Genomic DNA, 27,874 nt, shown 5'->3' with positions numbered 1-27,874 from the left:
CCGTCCTCATTCTCTCCCCGTGCTCACTCTCTCCCTGTGCTCACTCTCACTCCAGCATGGTGCTCACTCTCTCCCTGTGCTCAGTTCTCTCTGTGCTCAGTCTCTCCCTGTGCTCAGTCTCTCCCTGTGCTCACTCTCTCACTGTGCTCACATTCTCTCTGTGCTCTCTCTATCTCCCTGTGCTGAGACTCTCCCTGTGTTCATTCTTCCTATGCTCAGACTCTCCCTATGCTCTGTCTCTCCCTGTGCACATTCGCACCCCGTGCTCACTCTCTCCCCGTGCTCACACTCTCCCTGATCTCACTCTCACCCCGTGATCACTTTCCCCCTGTGCTCACTCACTCACTCTATCTCCGTGCTGACTCTCTCCCCGTCCTCACTCTCTCCACATCCTCACTCTCTCCCCGTGCTCACTCTATTCCCGTCCTCACTCTCACTCTCTCCCTGTGCTCACTCTCTCACTGTGCTCACTCTCTCTCTCACTGTGCTCAGTCTCTCCCTGTGCTCAGTCTCTCCCTGTGCACAATCTCTCCCTTTGCTCAGTCTCTCCCTGTGCTCCCTCACTCCCTGTGCTCAGTCTCTCCCGCTGCTCAGACTCGCCCTGTGCTCAGGCTCCCTGTGCTCACTCTCTTCCTGTGCTCAGTCACCCTGTGCTCAGTTTCCCGCTGCTCAGGCTCCCTGTGCTCAGTCTCCCTTTGCTCAGACTCCCTGTGCTCAATCTCTCTGTGCTCACTCTCTCCCTGTGCTCGGTCGCTCCCTGTGATCATTTTCACCCTTTGCTCAGACTCACCCTCTGCTCATTCTCTCCCTGAGTCACTCTCTCCCTGTCTTCAGTCGCTTCCTGTGCCCAGTCTCTCCCTGTGCTCACTCTCTCACTGTGCTCGCTCTCTCACGGTGCGCTCGCTCTCTCTGTGTTCACTCTCTCTCTCTGCTCATTCTCTCCCTGTGCTCTCTCTCTCTCCCTATGCACACTCTCTCCTTGTGCTCACTCTCTCCCTGTGCTCACTTTCTCCGTGTGCTCACTCTCTCCCTGAGCTCACTGTCTCGTTGTGCTCTCTCTCTCTCCCTGTGCTCAGTCGCTCCCTGTGCACACTCTCACCCTGTGCTCAGACTCTCCCTGTGCTACCTCACTCCCTGTGCTCGGTCTCTCCCGCTGGTCAGACTCGCCCTGTGCTCAGGCTCCCTTTGCTCACACTCTCCCTGTGCTCACTCTCTCCCTGTGCTCGCTCACTCCTTGTGCTCAGCCACTCAGTTGTGAACCTATCTCTGCTCAGGTTTCCTGTGCTCTGTCTCTCCCAGTGCTCTGTCTCTCCCGGTGCGCGGTCTCTCCCAGTGCTCGGTCTACCTCTGTGCTCACTCTCTCCTCGTGCTCACTCTCTCCCTGTTCTCACTCTCGCACTGTACTCATTCTCTCACTGCTCGCTGTCTACCTGTGCACCCTCTCTCCCTGTGATCTCTCTCTCCCTGTGCTCAATCTCTCCCTTTGCTCAGTCTCTCCCTGTGCTCAGTCTCTCCATGTGCTCAGTCTCTCCCTGTACTCAGTCTCTCCCTGTGCTCAGTCTCTCCCTGTGCTCACTCTCTCCCTGTGCACATTCGCTCCCCGTGCTCACTCTCTACCCGTGCTCACTCTCTCCCTGATCTCACTCTCAAGCGGTGCACACATTCTCCCCGTGTTCACTCTGTCCCCGTGCCCACACTCTCCCCGTGCTCAGTCTCGCCCCATGGTCACACTCTCCCCGTGCTCACACTCTCCCCGTGCTCACTCTCTCTCCGTGCTGACTCTCTCCCAGTCCTCACTCTCTCCGGGTCCTCACTCTTCCCCCGTACTCACTCTCACCCCGTGCTCACTCTCACTCTCTCCTTGTGCTCACTCCCTCCCTGTGCTCACTCTCTCCCTGTGCTCTGGCCCTCCCTGTGCTCAGTCTCTCCCTGTGATCTGTCCCTCCCTGTGCTCAGTCTCTCCCTGTGATCTGTCCCTCGCTATGCTCAGTCTCTCCCGCTGCTCAGACTCGCCCTGTGCTCACACTCTCCCTGTGCTCACATTCTCCCCATGCTCACTCTCTCCCTGTGCTCACTCTCTCACTGTGCTCACTCTCTCTCTCACTGTGCTCAGTCTCTCCCTGTGCTCAGTCTCTCCCTGTGCACAATCTCTCCCTTTGCTCAGTCTCTCCCTGTGCTCCCTCACTCCCTGTGCTCAGTCTCTCCCGCTGCTCAGACTCGCCCTGTGCTCAGGCTCCCTGTGCTCACTCTCTTCCTGTGCTCAGTCACCCTGTGCTCAGTTTCCCGCTGCTCAGGCTCCCTGTGCTCAGTCTCCCTTTGCTCAGTCTCCCTGTGCTCAATCTCTCTGTGCTCACTCTCTCCCTGTGCTCGGTCGCTCCCTGTGATCATTTTCACCCTTTGCTCAGACTCACCCTCTGCTCATTCTCTCCCTGAGTCACTCTCTCCCTGTCTTCAGTCGCTTCCTGTGCCCAGTCTCTACCTGTGCTCACTCTCTCACTGTGCTCGCTCTCTCACGGTGCGCTCGCTCTCTCTGTGTTCACTCTCTCTCTCTGCTCATTCTCTCCCTGTGCTCTCTCTCTCTCCCTATGCACACTCTCTCCTTGTGCTCACTCTCTCCCTGTGCTCACTTTCTCCGTGTGCTCACTCTCTCCCTGAGCTCACTGTCTCGTTGTGCTCTCTCTCTCTCCCTGTGCTCAGTCGCTCCCTGTGCACACTCTCACCCTGTGCTCAGACTCTCCCTGTGCTACCTCACTCCCTGTGCTCGGTCTCTCCCGCTGGTCAGACTCGCCCTGTGCTCAGGCTCCCTTTGCTCACACTCTCCCTGTGCTCACTCTCTCCCTGTGCTCGCTCACTCCTTGTGCTCAGCCACTCAGTTGTGAACCTATCTCTGCTCAGGTTTCCTGTGCTCTGTCTCTCCCAGTGCTCTGTCTCTCCCGGTGCGCGGTCTCTCCCAGTGCTCGGTCTACCTCTGTGCTCACTCTCTCCTCGTGCTCACTCTCTCCCTGTTCTCACTCTCGCACTGTACTCATTCTCTCACTGCTCGCTGTCTACCTGTGCACCCTCTCTCCCTGTGATCTCTCTCTCCCTGTGCTCAATCTCTCCCTTTGCTCAGTCTCTCCCTGTGCTCCCTCACTCCCTGTGCTCAGTCTCTCCCACTGCTCAATCTATCCCTGTGCTCACTCTCTCCCTGTGCTCACTCTCTCCCGCTGCTCAATCTCTCCCTGTGCTCACTCTCTCCCTGTGCTCACTCTGTCCCTGTGCTCACTCTCTCCCTGTGCTCAGTCACCCTGTGCTCAGTTTCCCGGTGCTCATGCTCCCTGTGCTCCGTCTCCCTGTGCTCAGTCTCCCTGTGCTCAATCTCTCTGTGCTCACTCTCTCCCTGTGCTCGGACACTGCCCGTGCTCGGTCTCTCCCTGTGATCATTTTCTCCCTTTGCTCAGACCACCCTCTGCTCATTCTCTCCCTGAATCACTCTCTCCCTGTTTTCAGTCACTTCCTGTGCTCAGTCTCTCCCTGTGCTCACTCTCTCACTGTGCTCGCTCTCTTCCGGTGCTCTCGCTCTCTGTGCTCACTCTCTCTCTCTGCTCACTCTCTCCCTGTGCTCTCTCTCTCTCCCTGTGCACACTCTCTCCTTTTGCTCACTCGCTCCCTGTGCTCACTCTCTCCCTGTGCTCACTCTCTACGTGTGCTCACTCTCTCCCTGTGCTCACTTTCTCGTTGTGCTCTCTCTCTCTCTCTCCCAGTGCTCACTCTCTCCCTGTGCTCACTCTCTCCCTGTGTACACACTCTCCCTGTGTACACTCTCTCCTTGTGTATACTCTCTCCCTGTTATCACTATCTCCCTGTGCTCAGTCACCCTGTGCTCAGTCACCATGTGCTCAGTCTCCCGGTGCTCAGGCTTCCTGTGCTCAGTCTCCCTGTGCTCAATCTCTCTGTGCTCAGTCTCTCCCTGTGCTCACACTCTCACTGTGCTCGCTCTCTCCCTGTGCTCACTCTTTCTCTGTGCTCACTCTCTCTCTGTGCTCACTCTCTCCCTGTGCTCTCTCTCCCTGTGCTCACTCTCTCCCTGTGCTCACTCTTTCCCTGTGATCACTCTCTCCCTGTGTTCACTCTCTCACTGTGCACATTCCCTCACTGCTCGCTGTCTCTCTGTGCTCACTCTGTCCCCGTGCTCAATCTCTCCCTGTGTTTACTCTCTCGCTGTGCTCACTGTCTCCCTGTGCTCACTCTCTCACTGTGCTCGCTCTCTCCCTGTGCACATACTCTCTCTCTGCTCACTGTCTCTCTGTGCTCACTCTCTCCCTGTGCTCTCTCTCTCTCCCTGTGCTGAGATTCTCCCTGTGCTCAGTCTCTCCCTGTGCTTACTCTCTCCCTGTGCTCACCCTCTCCCTGTACTCACTATCTCCCTGTGCTCTGTCTCTCCCTGCACTCAATGTCTCCCAGCGCTCAGTCTCTCCCAGTGCTATGTCTCTCGCAGTGCTCTGTCTTTCCCAGTGCTCTATCTCTCCCAGTACAGTCTCTCACCGAGTGCTCTGTCCCTCCCTGTGCTCTGTCCCTCCCTGTGCTCAGTGTCTCCCTGTGCTCAGTGTCTCCCTGTGCTCAGTGTCTCCCTGTGCTACCTCTCTCCCTGTGCTCCCTCTCTCGCTTTGTTCCCTTTCTCGCTGTGCTCCCTCTCTCCCTGTGCTCAGTCTATCGCTGTGCTCACTCTCTCCCCGTGCTCACTCTCCCCATGTGCTCACACTCTCCCTGTGCTCACTCTTTCCCTGTGCTCACTCTCTCTCTCTGTGCTCACTCTCTCCCTGCGCTCACACTCTCCCTCTGTACACTCTCTCCTTGTGTGCACTTTCTCCCTGATATCACTCTCTCGCTGTGCTCAGTCACCCTGTGCTCAGTCACCCTGTGCTCAGTCTCCCGGTGCTCAGGCTCATTGTGCTCACTCTCCCTGTGCTCACACTCTCCTGTATTCAGTCTCCCTGTGCTCACTCTCTCCCCGTGCTCACTTTCCCCCTGTGCTCACTCTCTCCCTGTGCTCACTCTCTCTCTGTGCTCACTCTCTCCCTGTGCTCACTCTCTCCTTGGGCTCACTCTCTCCCGTGCTCACTCTCTCCCTGTGTTCACTTTCCCCCTGTGCTCAGTCTCTCCCTGTGCTCACTCTCTCACTGTGCTCACTCTGTCTCTGTGCTTACTCTCTACCTGTGTTCTCTCAATCTCCCTGTGCTGAGACTCTCGCTGTGTACACTCTTGCGGTGCTCAGACTCTCCCTGTGCTCTGTCTCTTCCTGTGCTCACTCTCTCCCTGTGCTCACTCTCTCACTGTGCTCAATCTCTCCCTGTGCACATTCGCTCCCCGTGCTCACTCTCTCCCCGTGCTCACTCTCCCCCCGTGCTCACTCTCCCCCCGTACTCTCTCTCTCCCCGTGCTCACTCTCACCCCGTGCTCACTCTCTCCCCGTGCTCACATTCTCGCCGTGCTCACTCTCTCCCAGTGCTCACACTCTCCACGTGCTCAGTCTCTCCCCATGCTCACACACCCCGTGCTCACACTCTACCCATGCTCACTCACTCCCCGTGCTCACATTCTCCCTGTGCTCACGCTCTCCCTGTGCTCTGTCCCTTCCTGTGCTCAGTCTCTCCCAGTGCTCTGTTTCTCGCAGTGATCTGTCCCTCCCTGTGCTCAGTCTCACCCTGTGCTCATTCTCTCCTTGTGCTCACTCTCGCCCTGTGCTCACTGCCTCGTTGTGCTCTTTCTGTCTCCCTGTGCTCAGTCTCTCCCAGTGCTCAGTCTCTCCCTGTGCACACTCTCACCCTGTGCTCAGACTCTCCCCGTGCTCAGACCCTCCCTGTGCTCAGTCTCTCCCCGTGCTCAGTCCCTCCCTGTGCTCCCTCCCTCCCTGTGCTCAGTCTCTTCCGCTGCTCAGACTCGCCCAGTGCTCAGGCTCCCTTTGCTCACAATCTCCCTGTGCTCACTCTCTCCCTGTGCTCACTCTCGCACTGTGCTCATTCTCTCACTGCTTGCTGTCTCCCTGTGCTCACTCTCTCCCTGTGCTCCCTCTCTCCCTGTGCTCCCTCTCTCCCTGTGCTCACTCTCTTCCCGTGCTCACTCTCTCCCTGTGCTCACTCTCTCAATGTGCTCACTCTCTCACTGTGCTCACTCCCTCACTGTGCTCACTCTCTCTCTCTGCTCACTCTCACTCTGTGCTCCCTTTCTCTCCTTGTGCTCAGACTCTCCCTGTGCTCACTCTCTCCCTGTGCTCACTCTCTCTCTCACTGTGCTAAGTCTCTCCTTGTGCTCAGTCTCTCCCTGTGCTCAGTTTCCCCCTTTGCTAACTCTCTCCCTTTGCTCAGACTCTCCCTATGCTCACTCTTTCCCTGTGTTCCCTCTCTCTCCCTGTGCTCACTCTCTCCCTGTGCTCATTCTCTCCTTGTGCTCACTCTCTCCCTCACTGTGCTCAGTCTCTCCATGTGCTCAGTCTCTCCCTGTGCTCAGTCTCTCCCTTTGCTCTGTCTCTACCTGTGCTCCCTCACTCCCTGTGCTCAGACTCGACCTGTGCTCAGGCTACCTGTGCTCACTCTTTCCCTGTGCTCACTTTCTCCCTGTGCTCACTCTCTCCCTGTGCTCACTCTCTCGCTGTGCTCACTCTCTCCCTGTGCTCACTCTCTCTCTCTGCTCACTCTCTCTCTGTGCTCACTCTCTCCCTGGGCTCTCTCTATCTCCCTGTGCTGAGACTCTCCCTGTGCTCAGTCTCTCCCTGAGCTCACGCTCTCCCTGTGCTCAGACGCTCCCGGCGCTCAGTCTCTCCCTGTGCCCACTCTCTCCCTGTGCTCACTCTCTACCTCTGCTCACTCTCTCCCTGTGCTCCCTCACTCGCTGAGCTCAGTCTCTCCCTGTGCTCTGTCTCTCCCTGTACTCAACGTCTCCCAGTGCTCAGTCTCTCCCTCTGCTCAGTCTCTCCCAGTGCTCTGTATCTCCCAGTGCTCTCTCTCACCGAGTGCTCTGGCCCTCCCTGTGCTCTGTTTCTTCCTGTGCTCAGTGTCTTCCTGTGCTCAGTGTCTCCCTGTGCTCAGTGTCTCCCTGTACTCAGTGTTTCCCTTGCTCAGTGTCTCCCTGTGCTCAGACTCTCCCAGTGCTCAGTCTTTCCTGTGCTCAGTATCCCCCTGTGCTCAGTCTCTCCCTGTGCTCAGTCTCTCCCTGTGCTCAGTCTGTCCCTGTGATCAGCCTCTCTGTTCTCAGGCTGGATGTGCTCAGCTGTGCTCACTCTCTCCCTGTGATCACTTTCCCCCTGTGCTCACTCTCTTCCTGTGCTCACTCTCTCCCTGTGCTCACTCTCTCCCTGTTCTCATTCTCTCCCTGTGCTCACTCTCTCCCTGTGCTCACACTCTCCCTGTGCTCACTCTCTCCCTGTGCTCCCTCTCTTCCTGTGCTCCCTCTCTCCCTGTGCTCAGTCTATCGCTGTGCTCACTCTCTCTCCGTGCTCACTCTCTCCCTGTGCTCACACTCTCCCTGTGCTCACTCTTTCCCTGTGCTCACTCTTTCTCTCTGTGCTCACTCTCTCTTTGTGCTCATTCTCTCCCTGTGCTCACTCTCTCCCTGTGCTCACTCTCTCCCTGTGCTCACTCTCGCCCTGTGCTCACTCTCGCACTGTGCTCACTCTGTCCCTGTACTCACACTCTCCCTGTGAACACTCTCTCCTTGTGTACACTCTCTCCCTGTTATCACTCTCTCCCTGTGCTCACTCTCTCCCTGTGTACACTCTCGCTTGTGTACATTCTCTCCCAGTGCTCACTCTCTCCCTGTAATCACTCTCTCCCTGTGCTCAGTCACACTGTGCTCAGTCACCCTGTGGTCAGTTTCCCGGTGCTCAGGCTCCCTGTGCTCAGTCTCCCTGTGCTCAATCTCTCTGTGCTCACTCTCTCCCTGTGCTCGGACACTGCCTGTGCTCGGTCTCTCCCTGTGATCATTTTCTCCCTTTGCTCAGACCACCCTCTGCTCATTCTCTCCCTGAGTCACTCTCTCCCTGTGTTCAGTCGCTTCCTGTGCTCAGTCTCTCCCTGTGCTCACTTTCTCCCTGTGCTCACTCTCTCCCTGTCCTCACTCTCTCCCTGTGCTCACTGTCTCGTTGTGCTCTCTGTCTCTCCCTGTGCTCAGTCGCTCCCTGTGCACACTCTCACCCTGTGCTCAGACTCTCCCTGTGCTCCCTCACTCTCTGTGCTCAGTCTCTCCCGCTGGTTAGAATCGCCCTGTGTTCAGGCTGCCTTTGCTCACACTCTCCCTGTGCTCACTCTCTCTCTGTGCTCACTCTCTCACTGTGCTCATTCTCTCACTGCTCGCTGCCTCCCTGTGCTCACTCTCTCCCTGTGCTCGGTCACTCCTTGTGCTCAGCCACTCAGTGCTGAACCTTTCTCTACTCAGGTTTCCTGTGCTCTGTCTGTCCCTTTGCTCACTCTCTCTCTGTGCTCACTCTCTCACTGTGCTCATTCTCTCACTGCTCACTCTCTCCCTGTGTACACACTCTTCCTGTGTACACTCTCTCCTTGTGTACACTCTCTCCCTGATATCACTCTCTCCCTGTGCTCAGTCACCCTGTGCTCAGTCACCATGTGCTCAGTCTCCCGGTGCTCAGGCTTCCTGTGCTCAGTCTCCCTCCCTGTGCTCACTCTCTCTCTGTGCTCTCTCTCTCTCTGTGCTCACTCTCTCACTGTGCTCGCTCTCTCGCTGTGCTCTTTCTCTCTCTCTGCTCACTCTCTCTCTGTGCTCAATCTCTCCCTGTGCTTTCCCTCTCTCCCTGTGTTGAGACTCTCCCTGTGCTCAGCCTCTCCCTGTGCTCACTCTCTCCCTGTGCTCAGACTCTCCCTGTGCTCAGACGCTCCCGGCGCTCAGTCTCTCCCTGTACCCATTCTCTCGCTGTGCTCACTCTCTCCCTGTGCTCACTCTCTCACTGTGCTCGCTCTCTCGCTGTGCTCTTTCTCTCTCTCTGCTCACTCTCTCTCTGTGCTCAATCTCTCCCTGTGCTTTCCCTCTCTCCCTGTGTTGAGACTCTCCCTGTGCTCAGCCTCTCCCCGTACTCAGTCTCTCCCTGTGCTCCCTCACTCCCTGTGCTCAGTCTCACCCGCTGGTCAGACTCGCCCTGTGCTCAGGCTCCCTTTGCTCATACTCTCCCTGTGCTCACTCTCTCTCTATGCTCACTCTCTCACTGTGCTCATTCTCTCACTGCTCGCTGCCTCCCTGTGCTCACTCTCTCCCTGTGCTCGCTCACTCCCTGTGCTCAGCCACTCAGTGCTGAACCTTTCTCTGCTCAGGTTAACTGTGCTCTGTCTCTCCCAGTGCTCTGTCTCTCCCAGTGCGCAGTCTCTCCCATTGCTCGGTCTACCCCAGTGCTCACTCTCTCGTCGTGCTCACTCTCACCCTGTGCTCATTCTCTCCCTGTGCTCACTCTCTCCCTCTGCTCATTTTCTCCCTGTGCTCACTCTCTCCCTCTGCTCATTCTCTCCCTGTGCTCACTTTCTCACTTGCTCACTCTCTCCCCGTGCTGACTCTCTCCCCGTGCTCAGAATCTCCCCGTGCTCGCCTTCTCCTCGTGCTCGCACTCACCCTGTGCTCACTGTCTCCCTGTGCTCCCTCTCTCGCCCTGTGCTCACTCTCTCCCTGTGCTCACTCTTTCCCCGTGCTCAGTCTCTCTCTGTGCTCTTCACTCCCTGTGCTCAGTCTCTCCCACTGCTCTGACTCGCCCTGTGCTCAGGCTCCATTTGCTCACTTCTCCCTGTGCTCACTCTCTCACTGTGCTCATTCTCTCCCTGTGCACATTCTCTCCCTGTGCTCACTCTCTCCCTCTGCTCACTTTCTCCCTGTGCTCACTCTCTCATATGCTCACTCTCTTCCTGTGCTCACTCTCTCTCTGTGCCGACTCTCATCTTTCCCTGTGCTCACACTCTCCTTGTGCTCACGCTCTCCCCGTGCTCACTCTCTCCCCATGCGCACTCTCTCACCGTGCTCACTCACTCCCCGAGCTCACTCTCACCCTGTGCTCACACTATCCCCGTTCTCACACTCTCCCCGTGCTCACTCTCTCCCAGAGCTCACTCTCTCCCTCTGCTCATTCTATCCCTGTGCTCACTCTCTCACTTGCTCACTCTCTCCCCGTGCTGACTCTCTTCCCGTGCTCAGAATCTCCCCGTGCTCGCCTTCTCCTCGTGCTCGCACTCTCCCTGTGCTCACTGTCTCCCTGTGCTCCGTCTCTCGCCCTGTGCTCACTCTCTGCCTGTGCTCACTCTTTCCTCGTGCTCAGTCTCTCTCTGTGCTCCCTCACTCCCTGTGCTCAGTCTCTCCCACTGCTCAGACTCGCTCTGTGCTCAGGCTCCATTTGCTCACTTCTCCCTGTGCTCACTCTCTCACTGTGCTCATTCTCTCCCTGTGCACATTCTCTCCCTGTGCTCACTCTCTCCCTCTGCTCACTCTCTTCCTGTGCTCACTCTCTCTCTGTGCCGACTCTCACTCTTTCCCTGTGCTCACTCTCTCCTTGTGCTCACACTCTCCCCGTGCTCACTCTCTCCCCGTGCGCACTCTCTCACCGTGCTCACTCACTCCCCGAGCTCACTTTCTCCTCGTGATCACACTATCCCCGTTCTCACACTTTCCCCGTGCTCACTCTCTCCCCATGCTCACTCTCTCTCCGTGCTGACTCTCTCCCCGTGCTCACTGTCTCCCCGTGCTCACTCTCTCCCCGTGCTCACACTATCCCCGTGCTCACACACTCCACGTGCTCTCTCTCTCCCCTGCTCACAATCTCCTGGTGCTCTCTCTCTCTCCATGCTGACTCCCTCCCGTCCTCATTCTCTCCCCATGCTCACTCTCTCCCTGTGCTCACTCTCACTCCAGCATGGTGCTCACTCTCTCCCTGTGCTCACTTCTCCCTGTGCTCAGTCTCTCCCTGTGCTCAGTCTCTCCCTGTGCTCACTCTCCCCCGTGCTCACTCTCTCCCCATACTCTGTCTCTCCCCGTGCTGACTCTCACCTGTGCTCACTCTCTCCCCGTGCTCACTCTCTCCCTGTGCTCTGTCTCTCCCTGTGCTCAGTCGCTCCCAGTGCTCTGTTTCTCGCAGTGCTCTGTCCCTCCCTGTGCTCAGTCTCGCCCTGTGTTCCGCCACTCAGTGCTGATTATTTATGTGCTCAGGCTTCCTGTGCTCAGTCTCCCCCAGTGCTCTGTCTCTCCCAGTGCGTGGTCTCTTCCAGTGCTCGGTTTACCCCTGTGCTCACTCTCTCCTCGTGCTCACTGTCTCCCCGTGCACAATCTCTCCCGTGCTCACTCACGCCCCGTGCTCAATCCCTCCCCGTGTTCACTCTGCCCGCATGCTCACACTCTCCACGTGCTCACACTCCCCACGTGCTCACACTCTCCCCGTGCACACTCTCGCTCCATGTGCTCACACTCTCCCCGTGCACACTCTTTCCTCGTGCTCACTCTCTCTCCGTGCTCACTCTCTCCCTGTGCTCACAATCACACTCTCCCCGTGCTCACTCTCTCGCTGTGCTCACACTCTCTCTGTGCTCACTCTCTCCCTGTGCTCCCTCTCTCACTGTGCTCACTCTCTCCCTGTGCTCACTCTCAATCTCTCCCCGTGCTCACTCTCTCCCTGTGCGCACTCACTCGCTGTGCTCACTCTCTCCCTGTGCTCACTCTCCCTCTCACTGTGCTCAGTCTGTCCCTGAGCTCAGTCTCTCCCTGTGCTCAGTCTCTCCCTGTGCTCACTCTCTCCCTATGCTCACTCTCTCCCTGTGCTCACTCTCCCTCTCACTGTGCTCAGTCTGTCCCACTGCTCAGACTCACCCTGTGCTCAGGCACCATTTGCTCACTTCTCCCTGTGCTCACTCTCTCACTGTGCTCATTCTCTCCCTGTGCACATTCTCTCCCTGTGCTCACTCTCTCCCTCTGCTCACTCTCTCCCTGTACTCACTCTCTCATATGCTCACTCTCTTCCTGTGCTCACTCTCTCTTGTGCCGACTCTCACTCTTTCCCTGTGCTCACTCTCTCCTTGTGCTCACACTCTCCCTGTGCTCACTCTCTCCCCGTGCGCACTCTCTCACTGTGCTCACTCACTCCCCGAGCTCACTTTCTCCCCGTGATCACACTATCCCCGTTCTCACACTTTCCCCGTGCTCACTCTCTCCCCATGCTCACTCTCTCTCCGTGCTGACTCTCTCCCCGTGCTCACTATCTCCCCGTGCTCACTCTCTCCCCGTGCTCACACTATCCCCGTGCTCACACTCTCCACGTGCTCTCTCTCTCCCCTGCTCACAATCTCCTGGTGCTCTCTCTCTCTCCATGCTGACTCCCTCCCGTCCTCATTCTCTCCCCATTCTCACTCTCTCCCTGTGCTCACTCTCACTGCAGCATGGTGCTCACTCTCTCCCTGTGCTCACTTCTCCCTGTGCTCAGTCTCTCCCTGTGTTCAGTCTCTCTCTGTGCTCACTCTCTCACTGTGGTCACATTCTCCCTGTGCACTCTCTATCTCCCTGTGCTGAGACTCTCCCTGTGTTCATTCTTCCTATGCTCAGACTCTCCCTGTGCTCTGTCTCTCAATGTGCACATTCGCACCCCGTGCTCACTCTCTCCCCGTGCTCACACTCTCCCTGATCTCACTCTCACCCCGTGCTCACTCTCCCCCCGTGCTCACTCTCTCCCCATACTCTCTCTCTCCCCGTGCTCACTCTCACCCGTGCTCACTCTCTCCCCGTGCTCACTCTCTCCCTGTGCTCACATTCTCCCCGTGCTCAAACTCTCCCCGTGCTAAGTCTATCCCCATGCTCACACTCTCCCCGTGCTCATACTCTCGCCGTGCTCACACTCTCCCCTTGCTCACTCTCTCCCCGTGCTCACACTCTCCCCGTGATTACATTCTCCCCGTGCTCACTCTATCTCCGTGCTAACTCTCTCCCCGTCCTCACTCTCTCCTCATCCTCACTCTCTCCCCGTGCACACTCTATCCCCGTCCTCACTCTCACTCTCTCCCTGTGCTCACTCTCTCCCTGTGCTCACTCTCTCCCTGTGCACTGTCTCTCCCTGTGCTTAGTCACTCCCAGTGCTCTGTTTCTCGCAGTGCTCTGTCCCTCCCTGTGCTCAGTCTCGCCCTGTGTTCCACCACTCAGTGCTGAATATTTCTGTGCTCAGGCTTCCTGTGCTCAGTCTCCCCCAGTGCTCTATCTCTCCCAGTTCTTGGTCTCTTCCAGTGCTCGGTTTACACCTGTGCTCACTGTCTCCTCGTGCTCACTGTCTCCCCGTGCACACTCTCTCCCGTGCTCACTCACGCCCCGTGCTCAATCCCTCCCCGTGTTCACTCTGCCCGCATGCTCACACTCTCCACGTGCTCACACTCCCCACGTGCTCACACTCTCCCCGTGCACACTCTCGCTCCATGTGCTCACACTCTCCCCGTGCACACTCTTTCCTCGTGCTCACTCCCTCTCCGTGCTCACTCTATCCCTGTGCTCACACTCACACTCTCCCCGTGCTCATACTCTCCCTGTGCTCACTCTCTCCCTGTGCTCACTCTCTCGCTGTGCTCACACTCTCCCTGTGCTCACTCTCTCCCTGTGCTCCCTCTCTCACTGTGCTCACTCTCTCCCTGTGCTCACTCTCAATCTCTCCCCGTGCTCACTCTCTCCCTGTGCGCACTCACTCGCTGTTCTCACTCTCTCTCAGTGCTCACTCTCTTCCTGTGCTCACTCTCCTTCTCACTGTGCTCAGTCTGTCCCTGTGCTCAGTCTCTCCCTGTGCTCAGTCTCTCCCTGTGCTCACTCTCTCCCTATGCTCACTCTCTCCCTGTGCTCACTCTCCCTCTCACTGTGCTCAGTCTGTCCCTGTGTTCAGTCTCTCCCTGTGGTCAGTCTCTCCCTGTGCTCAGTCTCTCCCTGTGCTCGCACTCTGCCTGTGCTCGGTCTCTCCCTGTGATCATTTTCTCCCTTTGCTCAGATTCACCGTGTGCTCATTCTCTCCCTGAGTCACTCTCTCACTGTGTTCAGTCGCTTCCTGTGCTAAGTCTCTCCCTGTGCTCACTCTCTCACTGTGCTCACTCTCTCTGTGCTCACTGTCTCCCTGTGCTCTCTCTCTCTCCCTGTGCACACTCTCTCCTTGTGCTCACTCTCTCCCTGTGCTCACTCCCTCCCTGTGCTCACTCTCTCCGTGTGCTCACTCTCTCCCAGTGCTCACAGTCATGTTGTGCTCTCTCTCTCTCCCTGTGCTCAGTCGCTCCTGTGCTCACTCACTTCCTGTGCCCAGACTCTCCCAATGCTCAGACGCTCCCTGTGCTCAGTCTCTCCCCATGCTCAGTCTCTCCATGTGCTCCCTCACTCCCTGTGCTCAGTCTCTCCCGCTGCTCAGATTCGCCCTGTGCTCAGGCTCCCTGTGCTCACTCTCTCCCTGTGCTCACTTTCTCCCTGTGCTCACAGTCATGTTGTGCTCTCTCTCTCTCCCTGTGCTCAGTCGCTCCCTGTGATCACTCTCTTCCTGTGCCCAGACTCTCCCCATGCTCAGACGCTCCCTGTGCTCAGTCTCTCCCCGTGCTCAGTTTCTCCCTGTGTTCCCTCACTCCCTGTGCTCAGTCTCTCCCCGTGCTCACTCTCTCCCTGTGCTCGCTCACTCCCTGTGCTCAGCCACTGAGTGCTGAACCTTTCTCTGCTCAGGTTTCCTGTGCACTGTCTCTCCCAGTGCTCTGTCTCTCCCAGGGCGCGGTCTCTCCCAGTGCTCGGTCTACCCCTGTGCTCACTCTCTCCTCGTGCTCACTCTCTCCCTGTGCTCACTCTCGCACTGTGCTCATTCTCTCACTGCTCGCTGTCTCCCTGTGCACACTCTCTCCCTGTGCTCCCTCTCTCCCTGTGCACAATCTCTCCCTTTGCTCAGTCTCTCCCTGTGCTCCCTCACTCCCTGTGCTCAGTCTCTCCCGCTGCTCAGATTCGCCCTGTGCTCAGGCTCCCTGTACTCACTCTCTCCCTGTGCTCACTCTCTCCCTGTGCTCACTTTCTCCCTGTGTACACTCTCTCCTTGTGTGCACTCTGTCCCTGTTATCACTCTCTCCCTGTGCTCAGTCATCCTGTGCTCACTCTCTCCCTGTGCTCACTCTCACCGTGTGCTCACTCTCTCCCTGTGCTCACTCTCTCGCTGTGCTCACTCTCTCTCTGTGCTCGCTCTCTCCCATTGCTCTTTCTCTCTCTCTGCTCACTCTCTCTCTGTGCTCAATCTCTCCCTGTGCTTTCCCTCTCTCCCTGTGTTGAGACTCTCCCTGTGCTCAACCTCTCCCTGTGCTCAATCTCTCCCTGTGCTCAGACTCTCCCTGTGCTCAGACGCTCCCGGCACTCAGTCTCTCCCTGTGCCCATTCTCTCCCTGTGCTCACTCTCTCCCTGTGCTCACTCTCACCCTGTGCTCAGACTGTCCCCGTGCTCAGACGCTCCATGTGCTCAGTCTCTCCCCGTGCTCAGTCTCTCTCTGTGCTCCCTCACTTCCTGTGCTCAGTCTCACCCGCTGGTCAGACTCGCCCTGTGCTCATGCTCCCTTTGCTCATACTCTCCCTGTGCTCACTCTCTCTCTATGCTCACTCTCTCACTGTGCTCATTCTCTCACTGCTCGCTGCCTCCCTGTGCTCACTCTCTCCCTATGCTCGCTCACTCCCTGTGCTCAGCCACTCAGTGCTGAACCTTTCTCTGCTCAGGTTTCCTGTGCTCTGTCTCTCCCAGTGCTCTGTCTCTCCCAGTGCGCAGTCTCTCCCATTGCTCGGTCTACCCCAGTGCTCACTCTCTCGTCGTGCTCACTCTCTTCCCGTGCTACCTCTCTCCCTGTGCTCACTCTCGCATTGTGCTCATCCTCTACCTGCTCACTGTCTCCCTGTGCACACTCTCTCCCTGTGCTCCCTCTCTCCCTGTGCTTAATCTCTCCCTTTGCTCAGTCTCACCCTGTGCTCCCTCACACCCTGTGCTCAGTCTCTCCCGCTGCTCAGATTCGCCCTGTGCTCAGGCTCCCTGTGCTCACTCTCTCCCTGTGCTCACTCTCTCCTTGTGCTCACAGTCATGTTGTGCTCTCTCTCTCTCCCTGTGCTCAGTCGCTCCCTGTGCTCACTCTCTTCCTGTGCCGAGACTCTCCCCATGCTCAGACGCTCCCTGTGCTCAGTCTCTCCCCGTGCTCAGTTTCTCCCTGTGCTCCCTCACTCCCTGTGCTCAGTCTCTCCCCGTGCTCACTCTCTCCCTGTGCTCGCTCACTCCCTGTGCTCAGCCACTGAGTGCTGAACCTTTCTCTGCTCAGGTCTCCTGTGCTCTGTCTCTCCCAGTGCTCTGTCTCTCCCAGGGCGCGGTCTCTCCCAGTGCTCGGTCTACCCCTGTGCTCACTCTCTCCTCGTGCTCACTCTCTCCCTGTGCTCACTCTCGCACTGTACTCATTCTCTCACTGCTCGCTGTCTCCCTGTGCACACTCTCTCCCTGTGCTCCCTCTCACCCTGTGCACAATCTCTCCCTTTGCTCAGTCTCTCCCTGTGCTCCCTCACTCCCTGTGCTCATTCTCTCCCGCTGCTCAGATTCGCCCTGTGCTCAGGCTCCCTGTACTCACTCTCTCCCTGTGCTCACTCTCTCCCTGTGCTCACTCTCTCCCTGTGTACACTCTCTCCTTGTGTGCACTCTCTCCCTGTTATCACTCTCTCCCTGTGCTCAGACACCCTGTGCTCACTCTCTCCCTGTGCTCACTCTCACCGTGTGCTCACTCTCTCCCTGTGCTCACTCTCCCTGTGCTCACTCTCTCGCTGTGCTCACTCTCTCCCTGTGCTCAGTCTCTCCCGCTGCTCAGATTCGCCCTGTGCTCAGGCTCCCTGTGCTCACTCTCTCCTTGTGCTCACTCTCTCCCTGTGCTCACTCTCTCCCTGTGTACACTCTCTCCTTGTGTACACTCTCTCCCTATTATCACTCTCTCCCTGTGCTCAGTCTCCCTGTGCTCAGTCTCCCTGTGCTCACGCTCTCCCTGTGCTCAATCTCTCCCTGTGCTCGGACACTGCCTGTGCTCGGTCTCTCCCTGTGATCATTTTCTCCCTTTGCTCAGACCACCCTCTGCTCATTCTCTCCCTGAGTCACTTTCTTCCTGTGTTCAGTCGCTTCCTGTGCTCAGTCTCTCCCTGTGCTCACTCTCTCACTGTGCTCGCTCTCTCCCGGTGCTCTCGCTCTCTCTGTGCTCACTCTCTCTTTCTGCTCATTCTCTCCCTGTGCTCTCTCTCTCTCGCTGTGCACACTCTCTCCTTGTGCTCACTCTATCCCTGTGCTCACTCTCTCCCTGTGCTCACTCTCTCCGTGTGCTCACTCTCTCCCTGTGCTCACTGTCTCGTTGTGCTCTCTCTCTCTCCCTGTGCTCAGTCGCTCCGTGTGCACACTCTCACCCTGTGCTCAGATTCTCCCTGTGCTCCTTCACTCCCTGTGCTCAGTCTCTCCCGCTGGTCTGACTCGCCCTGTGTTCAGGCTCCATTTGCTCACACTCTCCCTGTGCTCACTCTCACTCTGTGCTCACTCTCTCACTGTGCTCATTCTCTCTCTGCTCGGTGCCTCACTGTGCTCACTCTCTCCCTGTGCTCGCTCACTCCTTGTGCTCAGCCAGTCAGTGCTGAACCTTTCTCTGCTCAGGTTTCCTGTGCTCTGTCTCTCCCAGTGCTCTGTCTCTCCCAGTGCGCGGTCTCTCCCAGTGCTCGGTCTACCCCTGTGCTCACTCTCTCCCTGTTCTCACTCTCTCCCTGTGCTCAGTGTTTACCTGTGCTCCCTCACTCCCTGTGCTCAGTCTCTCCCGCTGCTCATAACTCGCCCTGTGCTCAGGCTCCCTTTGCTCACACTCTCCCTGTGCTCACTCTCTCCCTGTTATCACTCTCGCACTGTGCTCATTCTCTCACTGCTCGCTGTCTCCCTGTGCTCACTCTCTCTCCATGCTCACTCTCTCCCGTGCTCACACTATCCCCGTGCTCACTCTCTCCCTTTGCTCAGACTCTCCCTGTGCTCACTCTCTCCCTGTGCTCACTCTCTCTCTGTGCTCCCTCTGTCTCCCTGTGCTCACTCTCTCCCTGTGCTCACTCTCTCCCTGTGCTCACTCTCTCACTGTGCTCTCTACTCTCTCCCTGTGCTCTCTCTCTCTCTCCCTGTGCTCAGTCTCTCCCTGTGCTCACTCTCTCAGTGTGCTCACTCTCTCTATGTGCTCACTCTCTCACTCTTTGCTGAGACTCTCCCTGTGCTCACTCTTTCGCTGTGCTCTCTCTCCCCCCGTGCTCACTCACTCCCCGTGCCCAATCCCTCCCCGTGTTCACTCTCTCCCCATGCTCATTCTCTCCCTGTGCGCAGTCTCGCTCCATGTGCTCACACTCTTCCCGTGCACACTCTTTACCTGTGCTCACACTCTCCCAGTGCTCACTCTCTCCCCGTGCTCACTCTCACTCTCGTCACGTGTTCACTCTTCCCATGTTCTCAGACACTCCCTGTGCTCACTCTGTCCCTGCGCTCACTGTCTCCCTGTGCTCATTCTCTCCCTGTTCTCCTTCACTCCCTGTGCTCACTCTCTCCCTGTGCTCTCTCTCTCTCCCTGTGCTCAATCGCTCCCTGTTCTCAGTCTCTCCCTGTGCTCTCTCTCTCTCCCTGTGCTCAGTCTCTCCCTGTGCTTAGTTTCTCCTATGTTCAGTCTCTCCCTGTGCTCAGTCTCTCCCTGTGCTCAGACCCTCCCCGTGCTCAATCACTCACTGTGCTCCCTCACTCCCTATGCTCCCTCTCTCCCTGTGCTCACTCTCTCCCTGTGCTAACTCTGTCACTGTGCTCTCTCTCTCATTGTGTTCGCTCTCTCCCTGTGCTCGGTATCTCCCTGCGCTCAGTCTCTCCCTCTGTTCGGTCTCTCCGTCTGCTCAGTCTCTCCTTGCGCTCAGTCTCTTCCTGTGCTTAATCTCTCTCTCCCTGTGCACTATCTCTCTCTCCCTGTGCTCACTCACTCCCTGTGCTCACTCTCTCTTCGTGCTCACGCTCGCTATATGTGCTCACACTCTCCCCGTGCACACTCTTTCCCCATGCTCACTCTCTCCCGTGCTCACACTATCCCCGTGCTCACTCTCTCCCTTTGCTCAGATTCTCCCTGTGCTCACTCTCTCCCTGTGCTCACTCTCTCTCTGTGCTCCCTCTGTCTCCCTGTGCTCACTTTATCCCTGTGCTCACTCTCTCCCTGTGCTCACTCTCTCCCTGTGCTCTCTCACTCTCTCCCTGTGCTCTCTCTCTCTCTCCCTGTGCTCAGTGTCTCCCTGTGCTCACTCTCTCACTGTGCTCACTCTCCCTCTGTGCTCACTCCCTCACTCTGTGCTGAGACTCTCCCTGTGCTCAGTCTCTCCCTGTGCTCACTCTCTCCCTGTGCTCAGACTCTCCCTGTGTTCACTCTTGCTGTGCTCAGATTCTCGCTGTGCTCAGACGCTCCCTGCGCTCAGTCTCTCCCTATGCTCCGTCTCTCCCAGTGCTCACTCTCTCCCTGTCCTCACTCTCTCCATCTACTCATTCTCGCTCTGTGCTCACACTCTCCCTGTGCTCATTGATTCCCGGAATTCACTCTCTCCCAGTGCTCACTCTCTCCGTGTGCTCACTCTCACCCTGTGCTCATTCTCTCCCTGTGCTCACTCTCTCCCTCGGCTCATTCTCTCCCTGTGCTCACTCTCTCCCTCTGCTCATTCTCTCCCTGTGCTCACTCTCTCACTTGCTCATTCTCTCCCTGTGCTCACTCTCTCCCTCTGCTCATTCTCTCCCTGTGCTCACTCTCTCACTTGCTCACACTCTCCCCGTGCTGACTCTCTCCCCGTGCTCAGAATCTCCCCGTGCTCGCCTTCTCCTCGTGCTCGCACTCTCCCTGTGCTCACTGTCTCCCTGTGCTCCCTCTCTCGCCCTGTGCTCACTCTCTCCCTGTGCTCACACGTTCCCCGTGCTCAGTCTCTCTTTGTGCTCCCTCACTCCCTGTGCTCAGTCTCTCCCACTGCTCAGAATCGCCCTGTGCTCAGGCTCCATTTGCTCACTTCTCCCTGTGCTCACTCTCTCACTGTGCTCATTCTCTCCCTGTGCACATTCTCTCCCTGTGCTCACTCTCTCCCTCTGCTCACTCTCTCCCTGTGCTCACTCTCTCATATGCTCACTCTCTTCCTGTGCGCACTCTCTCTCTGTGCCGACTCTCACTCTTTCCCTGTGCTCACTCTCTACTTGTGCTCACGCTCTCATATGCTCACTCTCTCCCTGTGCGCACTCTTTCACCGTGCTCACTCACTCCACGAGCTCACTTTCTCCCCGTGTTCACACTATCCCCGTTCTCACACTCTCCCCGTGCTCACTCTCTCCCCATGCTCACTCTCTCTCCGTGCTGACTCTCTCCCCGTTCTCACACTCTCCCCGTGCTCACTCTCTACCCGTGCTCACACTATCCCCGTGCTCACACTCTCCACGTGCTCTCTCTCTCCCCTGCTCACAGTCTCCTGGTGCTCTTTCTCTCTCCATGCTGACTCTCCCGTCCTCATTCTCTCCCCGTGCTCACTCTCTCCCTGTGCTCACTCTCACTCCAGCATGGTGCTCACTCTCTCCCTGTGCTCACTTCTCCCTGTGCTCAGTCTCTCCCTGTGCTCAGTCTCTCCCTGTGCTCACTCTCTCACTGTGCTCACATTCTCTCTGTGCTCTCTCTATCTCCCTGTGCTGAGACTCTCCCTGTGTTCATTCTTCCAATGCTCAGACTCTCCCTGTGCTCTGTCTCTCCCTGTGCACATTCGCACCGCGTGCTCACTCTCTCCCCGTGCTCACACTCTCCCTGATCTCGCTCTCACCCCGTGCTCACTCTACCCCGTGCTCACTCTCTCCCCATACTCTCTCTCTCCCCGTGCTCACTCTCACCCGTGCTCACTCTCTCCCCGTGCTCACTCTCTTCCTGTGCTCACATTCTCCCCATGCTCAAACTCTCCCCGTGCTAAGTCTATCCCCATGCTCACACTCTCCCCGTGCTCACACTCTCCCCGTGCTCACTCACTCCCCGTGCTCACACTCTCCCCGTGCTCACATTCTCCCCGTGCTCACTCTATCGCCGTGCTGACTCTCTCCCCGTCCTCACTCTCTCCACATCCTCACTCTCTCCCCGTGCTCACTCTATCCCCGTCCTCACTCCCACTCTCTCCCTGTGCTCACTCTCTCCCTGTGCTCACTCTCTCCCTGTGCTCTGTCTCTCCCTGTGATCAGTCACTCCCAGTGCTCTGTTTCTCGCAGTGCTCTGTCCCTCCCTGTGCTCAGTCTCTCCCTGTGTTCCATCACTCAGTGCATAATCTTTCTGTGCTCAGGCTTCCTGTCCTCAGTCTCCCCCTGTGCTCTTCCTCTCCCAGTGCTCTGTCTCTCCCACTGCTTGATCTCTTCCAGTGCTCGGTTTACCCCTGTGCTCACTCTCTCCTCGTGCTCACTCTCTCCCCGTGCACACTCGCTCCCGTGCTCACTCACTCCCCGTGCTCAATCCCTCCCCATGTTCACTCTCCCCGCATGCTCACACTCTCCACGTGCTCATACTCCCCACGTGCTCACACTCTCCCCGTGCACACTCTCGCTCCATGTGCTCACACTCCCCGTGCACACTCTTTCCTCATGCTCGCTCTCTCTCCGTGCTCACTCTCTCCCTGTGCTCACTCTCACACTCTCCCCGTGCTCACTCTCTCGCTGTGCTCTCTCTCTCCCTGTGCTCACTCTCTCACTGTGCTCACACTCTCCTTGTGCTCACTCTCTCCCTGTGCTCAATCTCTCACTGTGCTCACTCTCTCCCTGTGCACACTCTCAATCTCTCCCCGTGCTCACTCTCTCCCTGTGCTCACTCACTCGCTGTGCTCACTCTCTCTCTGTGCTCACTCTCTCCCTGTGCTCTCTCTCCCTCTCACTGTGCTCACTCTCTCGCTGTGCTCAAACTCTCCCTGTGCTCACTCTCTCCCTGTGCTCACTCTCTCACTGTGCTCACTCTCTCCCTGTGCACACTCTCAATCTCTCCCCGTGCTCACTCTCTCCCTGTGCTCACTCACTCGCTGTGCTCACTCTCTTTCTGTGCTCACTCTTTCCCTGTGCTCAGTCTCTCCCACTGCTCAGACTCGCCCTGTGCTCAGGCTCCATTTGCTCACTTCTCCCTGTGCTCACTCTCTCACTGTGCTCACTCTCTCATATGCTCACTCTCTTCCTGTGCGCACTCTATCTCTGTGCCGACTCGCACTCTTTCCCTGTGCTCACTCTCTCCTTGTGCTCACGCTCTCATATGCTCACTCTCTCCCCTGCGCACTCTCTCACCGTGCTCAATCACTCCCCGAACTCACTTTCTCCCCGTGTTCACACTATCCCCGTTCTCACACTCTCCCCGTGCTCACTCTCTCCCCATGCTCACTCTCTCTCCGTGCTGACTCTCTCCCCGTACTCACTATCTCCCCGTGCTCACTCTCTACCCGTGCTCACACTATCCCCGTGCTCACACTCTCCACGTGCTCCCTCTCTCCCCTGCTTACAATCTCCTGGTGCTCTCTCTCTCTCCATGCTGACTCTCCCGTCCTCACTCTCTCCCTGTGCTCACTTCTCCCTGTGCTCAGTCTCTCCCTGTGCTCAGTCTCTCCCTGTGCTCACTCTCTCACTGTGCTCACATTCTCTCTGTGCTCTCTCTATCTCCCTGTGCTGAGACTCTCCCTGTGTTCATTCTTCCTATGCTCAGATTCTCCCTGTGCTCTGTCTCTCCCTGTGCACATTCGCACCCCGTGCTCACTCTCTCCCCGTGCTCACACTCTCCCTGATCTCACTCTCACCCCGTGATCACTTTCCCCCCGTGCTCACTCTCTCCCCATACTCTCTCTCTCCCCGTGCTCACTGTCACCCGTGCTCACTCTCTCCCCGTGCTCACTCTCTTCCTGTGCTCACATTCTCCCCGTGCTCAAACTCTACCCGTGTTAAGTCTATCCCCATGCTCACACTCTCCCCGTGCTCACACTCTCCCCGTGCTCACTCACTCCCCGTGCTCACACTCTCCCCGTGCTCACATTCTCCCCGTGCTCACTCTATCTCCGTGCTGACTCTCTCCCCGTCCTCACTCTCTCCACATCCTCACTCTCTCCCCGTGCTCACTCTATCCCCGTCCTCACTCTCACTCTCTCCCTGTGCTCACTCTCTCCCTGTGCTCACTCTCTCCCTGTGCTCTGTCTCTCCCTGTGCTCAGTCACTCACAGTGCTCTGTTTCTCGCAGTGCTCTGTCCCTCCCTGTGCTCAGTCTCTCCCTGTGTTCCACCACTCAGTGCTGAATCTTTCTGTGCTCAGGCTTCCTGTGCTCTGTCTCCCCCTGTGCTCTTCCTCTCCCAGTGCTCTGTCTCTCCCACTGCTTGGTCTCTTCCAGTGCTCGGTTTACCCCTGTGCTCACTCTCTCCTCGTGCTCAATCTCTCCCCGTGCACACTCTCTCCCGTGCTCACTCACTCCCCGTGCTCAATCCCTCCCCGTGTTCACTCTCCCCGCATGCTCACACTCTCCACGTGCTCACACTCCCCACGTGCTCACACTCTTCCCGTGCACACTCTCGCTCCATGTGCTCACACTCTCCCCGTGCACACTCTTTCCTCGTGCTCACGCTCTCTCCGTGCTCACTCTCTCCCTGTGCTCACTCTCACACTCTCCCCGTGCTCACTCTCTCCCTGTGCTCTCTCTCACACTGTGCTCACTCTCTCGCTGTGCTCACACTCTCCTTGTGCTCACTCTCTCCCTGTGCTCTCACTCCCTCTCACTGTGCTCACTCTCTCGCTGTGCTCACACTCTCCCTGTGCTCACTATCTCCCTGTGCTCACTCTCTCACTGTGCTCACTCTCTCCCTGTGCACACGCTCAATCTCTCCCCGTGCTCACTCTCTCCCTGTGCTCATTCTCTCCCTGTGCTCACTCACTCGCTGTGCTCACTCTCTCTCTGTGCTCACTCTCTCCCTGTGCTCAGTCTCCCTCTCACTGTGCTCAGGCTCCATTTGCTCACTTCTCCCTGTGCTCACTCTCTCACTGTGCTCATTCTCTCCCTGTGCACATTCTCTCCCTGTGCTCACTCTCTCCCTCTGCTCACTCTCTCCCTGTGCTCACTCTCTCATATGCTCACTCTCTTCCTGTGCACACTCTCTCTCTGTGCCGACTCTCACTCTTTCCCTGTGCTCACTCTCTCCTTGTGCTCACGCTCTCATATGCTCACTCTCTCCTCGTGCGCACTCTCTCACCGTGCTCACTCACTCCCCGAGCTCACTTTCTCCCCGTGTTCACACTATCCCCGTTCTCACACTCTCCCCGTGTTCACTCTCTCCCCATGCTCACTCTCTCTCCGTGCTGAATCTCTCCCCGTACTCACTATCTCCCCGTGCTCACTCTCTACCAGTGCTCACACTATCCCCGTGCTCACACTCTCCACGTGCTCCCTCTCTCCCCTGCTCACAATCTCCTGGTGCTCTCTCTCTCTCCATGCTGACTCTCCCGTCCTCAATCTCTCCCCGTGCTCACTCTCTCCCTGTGCTCACTCTCACTCCAGCATGGTGCTCACTCTCTCCCTGTGCTCACATCTCCCTGTGCTCAGTCTCTCCCTGTGCTCAGTCTCTCCCTGTGCTCACTCTCTCACTGTGCTCACATTCTCTCTGTGCTCTCTCTATCTCCCTGTGCTGAGACTCTCCCTGTGTTCATTCTTCCTATGCTCAGACTCTCCCCATACTCTCTCTCTCCCCGTGCTCAATCTCACCCGTGCTCACTCTCTCCCCGTGCTCACTCTCTTTCTGTGCTCACATTCTCCCCGTGCTCAAACTCTCCCCGTGCTAAGTCTATACCCATGCTCACACTCTCCCCGTGCTCACACTCTCCCCGTGCTCACTAACTCCCCGTGCTCACACTCTCCCCGTGCTCACATTCTCCCCGTGCTCACTCTATCTGCGTGCTGACTCTCTCCCCGTCCTCACTCTCTCCACATCCTCACTCTCTCCCCGTGCTCACTCTATCCCCGTCCTCACTCTCACTCTCTCCCTGTGCTCACTCTCTCCCTGTGCTCACTCTCTCCCTGTGCTCTGTCTCTCCCTGTGCTCAGTCACTCCCAGTGCTCTGTTTCTCGCAGTGCTCTGTCCCTCCCTGTGCTCAGTCTCTCCCTGTGTTCTACCACTCAGTGCTGAATCTTTCTGTGCTCAGGCTTCCTGTGCTCAGTCTCTCCCTGTGCGCTTCCACTCCCAGTGCTCTGTCTCTCGCTCCATGTGCTCACACTCTCCCCGTGCACACTCTTTCCGCGTGCTCACTCTCTCTCCGTGCTCACTCTCTCCCTGTGCTCACTCTCACACTCTCTCTGTGCTCACTCTCTACCCGTGCTCACTCTCTCCCTGATCTCACTCTCAAGCGGTGCTCACATTCTCCCCGTGTTCACTCTGTCCCCGTGCCCACACTCTCCCCGTGCTCAGTCTCGCCCCTTGGTCACACTCTCCCCGTGCTCACACTCTCCCCGTGCTCACACTCTCCCCGTGCTCACTCTCTACCCGTGCTCTCACTATCCCCGTGCTCACACTCTCCACGTGCTCCCTCTCTCCCCTGCTCACAATCTCCTGGTGCTCTCTCTCTCTCCATGCTGACTCTCCCGTCCTCATTCTCTCCCCGTGCTCACTCTCTCCCTGTGCTCACTCTCACTCCAGCATGGTGCTCACTCTCTCCCTGTGCTCAGTTCTCTCTGTGCTCAGTCTCTCCCTGTGCTCAGTCTCTCCCTGTGCTCACTCTCTCACTGTGCTCACATTCTCTCTGTGCTCTCTCTATCTCCCTGTGCTGAGACTCTCCCTGTGTTCATTCTTCCTATGCTCAGACTCTCCCTATGCTCTGTCTCTCCCTGTGCACATTCGCACCCCGTGCTCACTCTCTCCCCGTGCTCACACTCTCCCTGATCTCACTCTCACCCCGTGATCACTTTCCCCCTGTGCTCACTCACTCACTCTATCTCCGTGCTGACTCTCTCCCCGTCCTCACTCTCTCCACATCCTCACTCTCTCCCCGTGCTCACTCTATTCCCGTCCTCACTCTCACTCTCTCCCTGTGCTCACTCTCTCACTGTGCTCACGCTCTCTCTCACTGTGCTCAGTCTCTCCCTGTGCTCAGTCTCTCCCTGTGCACAATCTCTCCCTTTGCTCAGTCTCTCCCTGTGCTCCCTCACTCCCTGTGCTCAGTCTCTCCGGCTGCTCAGACTCGCCCTGTGCTCAGGCTCCCTGTGCTCACTCTCTTCCTGTGCTCAGTCACCCTGTGCTCAGTTTCCCGCTGCTCAGGCTCCCTGTGCTCAGTCTCCCTTTGCTCAGTCTCCCTGTGCTCAATCTCTCTGTGCTCACTCTCTCCCTGTGCTCGGTCGCTCCCTGTGATCATTTTCACCCTTTGCTCAGACTCACCCTCTGCTCATTCTCTCCCTGAGTCACTCTCTCCCTGTCTTCAGTCGCTTCCTGTGCCCAGTCTCTCCCTGTGCTCACTCTCTCACTGTGCTCGCTCTCTCACGGTGCGCTCGCTCTCTCTGTGTTCACTCTCTCTCTCTGCTCATTCTCTCCCTGTGCTCTCTCTCTCTCCCTATGCACACTCTCTCCTTGTGCTCACTCTCTCCCTGTGCTCACTTTCTCCGTGTGCTCACTCTCTCCCTGAGCTCACTGTCTCGTTGTGCTCTCTCTCTCTCCCTGTGCTCAGTCGCTCCCTGTGCACACTCTCACCCTGTGCTCAGACTCTCCCTGTGCTACCTCACTCCCTGTGCTCGGTCTCTCCCGCTGGTCAGACTCGCCCTGTGCTCAGGCTCCCTTTGCTCACACTCTCCCTGTGCTCACTCTCTCCCTGTGCTCGCTCACTCCTTGTGCTCAGCCACTCAGTTGTGAACCTATCTCTGCTCAGGTTTCCTGTGCTCTGTCTCTCCCAGTGCTCTGTCTCTCCCGGTGCGCGGTCTCTCCCAGTGCTCGGTCTACCTCTGTGCTCACTCTCTCCTCGTGCTCACTCTCTCCCTGTTCTCACTCTCGCACTGTACTCATTCTCTCACTGCTCGCTGTCTACCTGTGCACCCTCTCTCCCTGTGATCTCTCTCTCCCTGTGCTCAATCTCTCCCTTTGCTCAGTCTCTCCCTGTGCTCAGTCTCTCCATGTGCTCAGTCTCTCCCTGTACTCAGTCTCTCCCTGTGCTCAGTCTCTCCCTGTGCTCACTCTCTCCCTGTGCACATTCGCTCCCCGTGCTCACTCTCTACCCGTGCTCACTCTCTCCCTGATCTCACTCTCAAGCGGTGCACACATTCTCCCCGTGTTCACTCTGTCCCCGTGCCCACACTCTCCCCGTGCTCAGTCTCGCCCCATGGTCACACTCTCCCCGTGCTCACACTCTCCCCGTGCTCACTCTCTCTCCGTGCTGACTCTCTCCCAGTCCTCACTCTCTCCGGGTCCTCACTCTTCCCCCGTACTCACTCTCACCCCGTGCTCACTCTCACTCTCTCCTTGTGCTCACTCCCTCCCTGTGCTCACTCTCTCCCTGTGCTCTGGCCCTCCCTGTGCTCAGTCTCTCCCTGTGATCTGTCCCTCCCTGTGCTCAGTCTCTCCCTGTGATCTGTCCCTCGCTATGCTCAGTCTCTCCCGCTGCTCAGACTCGCCCTGTGCTCACACTCTCCCTGTGCTCACATTCTCCCCATGCTCACTCTCTCCCTGTGCTCACTCTCTCACTGTGCTCACTCTCTCTCTCACTGTGCTCAGTCTCTCCCTGTGCTCAGTCTCTCCCTGTGCACAATCTCTCCCTTTGCTCAGTCTCTCCCTGTGCTCCCTCACTCCCTGTGCTCAGTCTCTCCCGCTGCTCAGACTCGCCCTGTGCTCAGGCTCCCTGTGCTCA

This window comes from Pristiophorus japonicus, chromosome Y (assembly GCF_044704955.1).
Source record: "Pristiophorus japonicus isolate sPriJap1 chromosome Y, sPriJap1.hap1, whole genome shotgun sequence".
Taxonomy (NCBI): Eukaryota; Metazoa; Chordata; class Chondrichthyes; family Pristiophoridae; genus Pristiophorus; species Pristiophorus japonicus.
Note: the sequence above shows the minus strand (reverse complement) of the source record.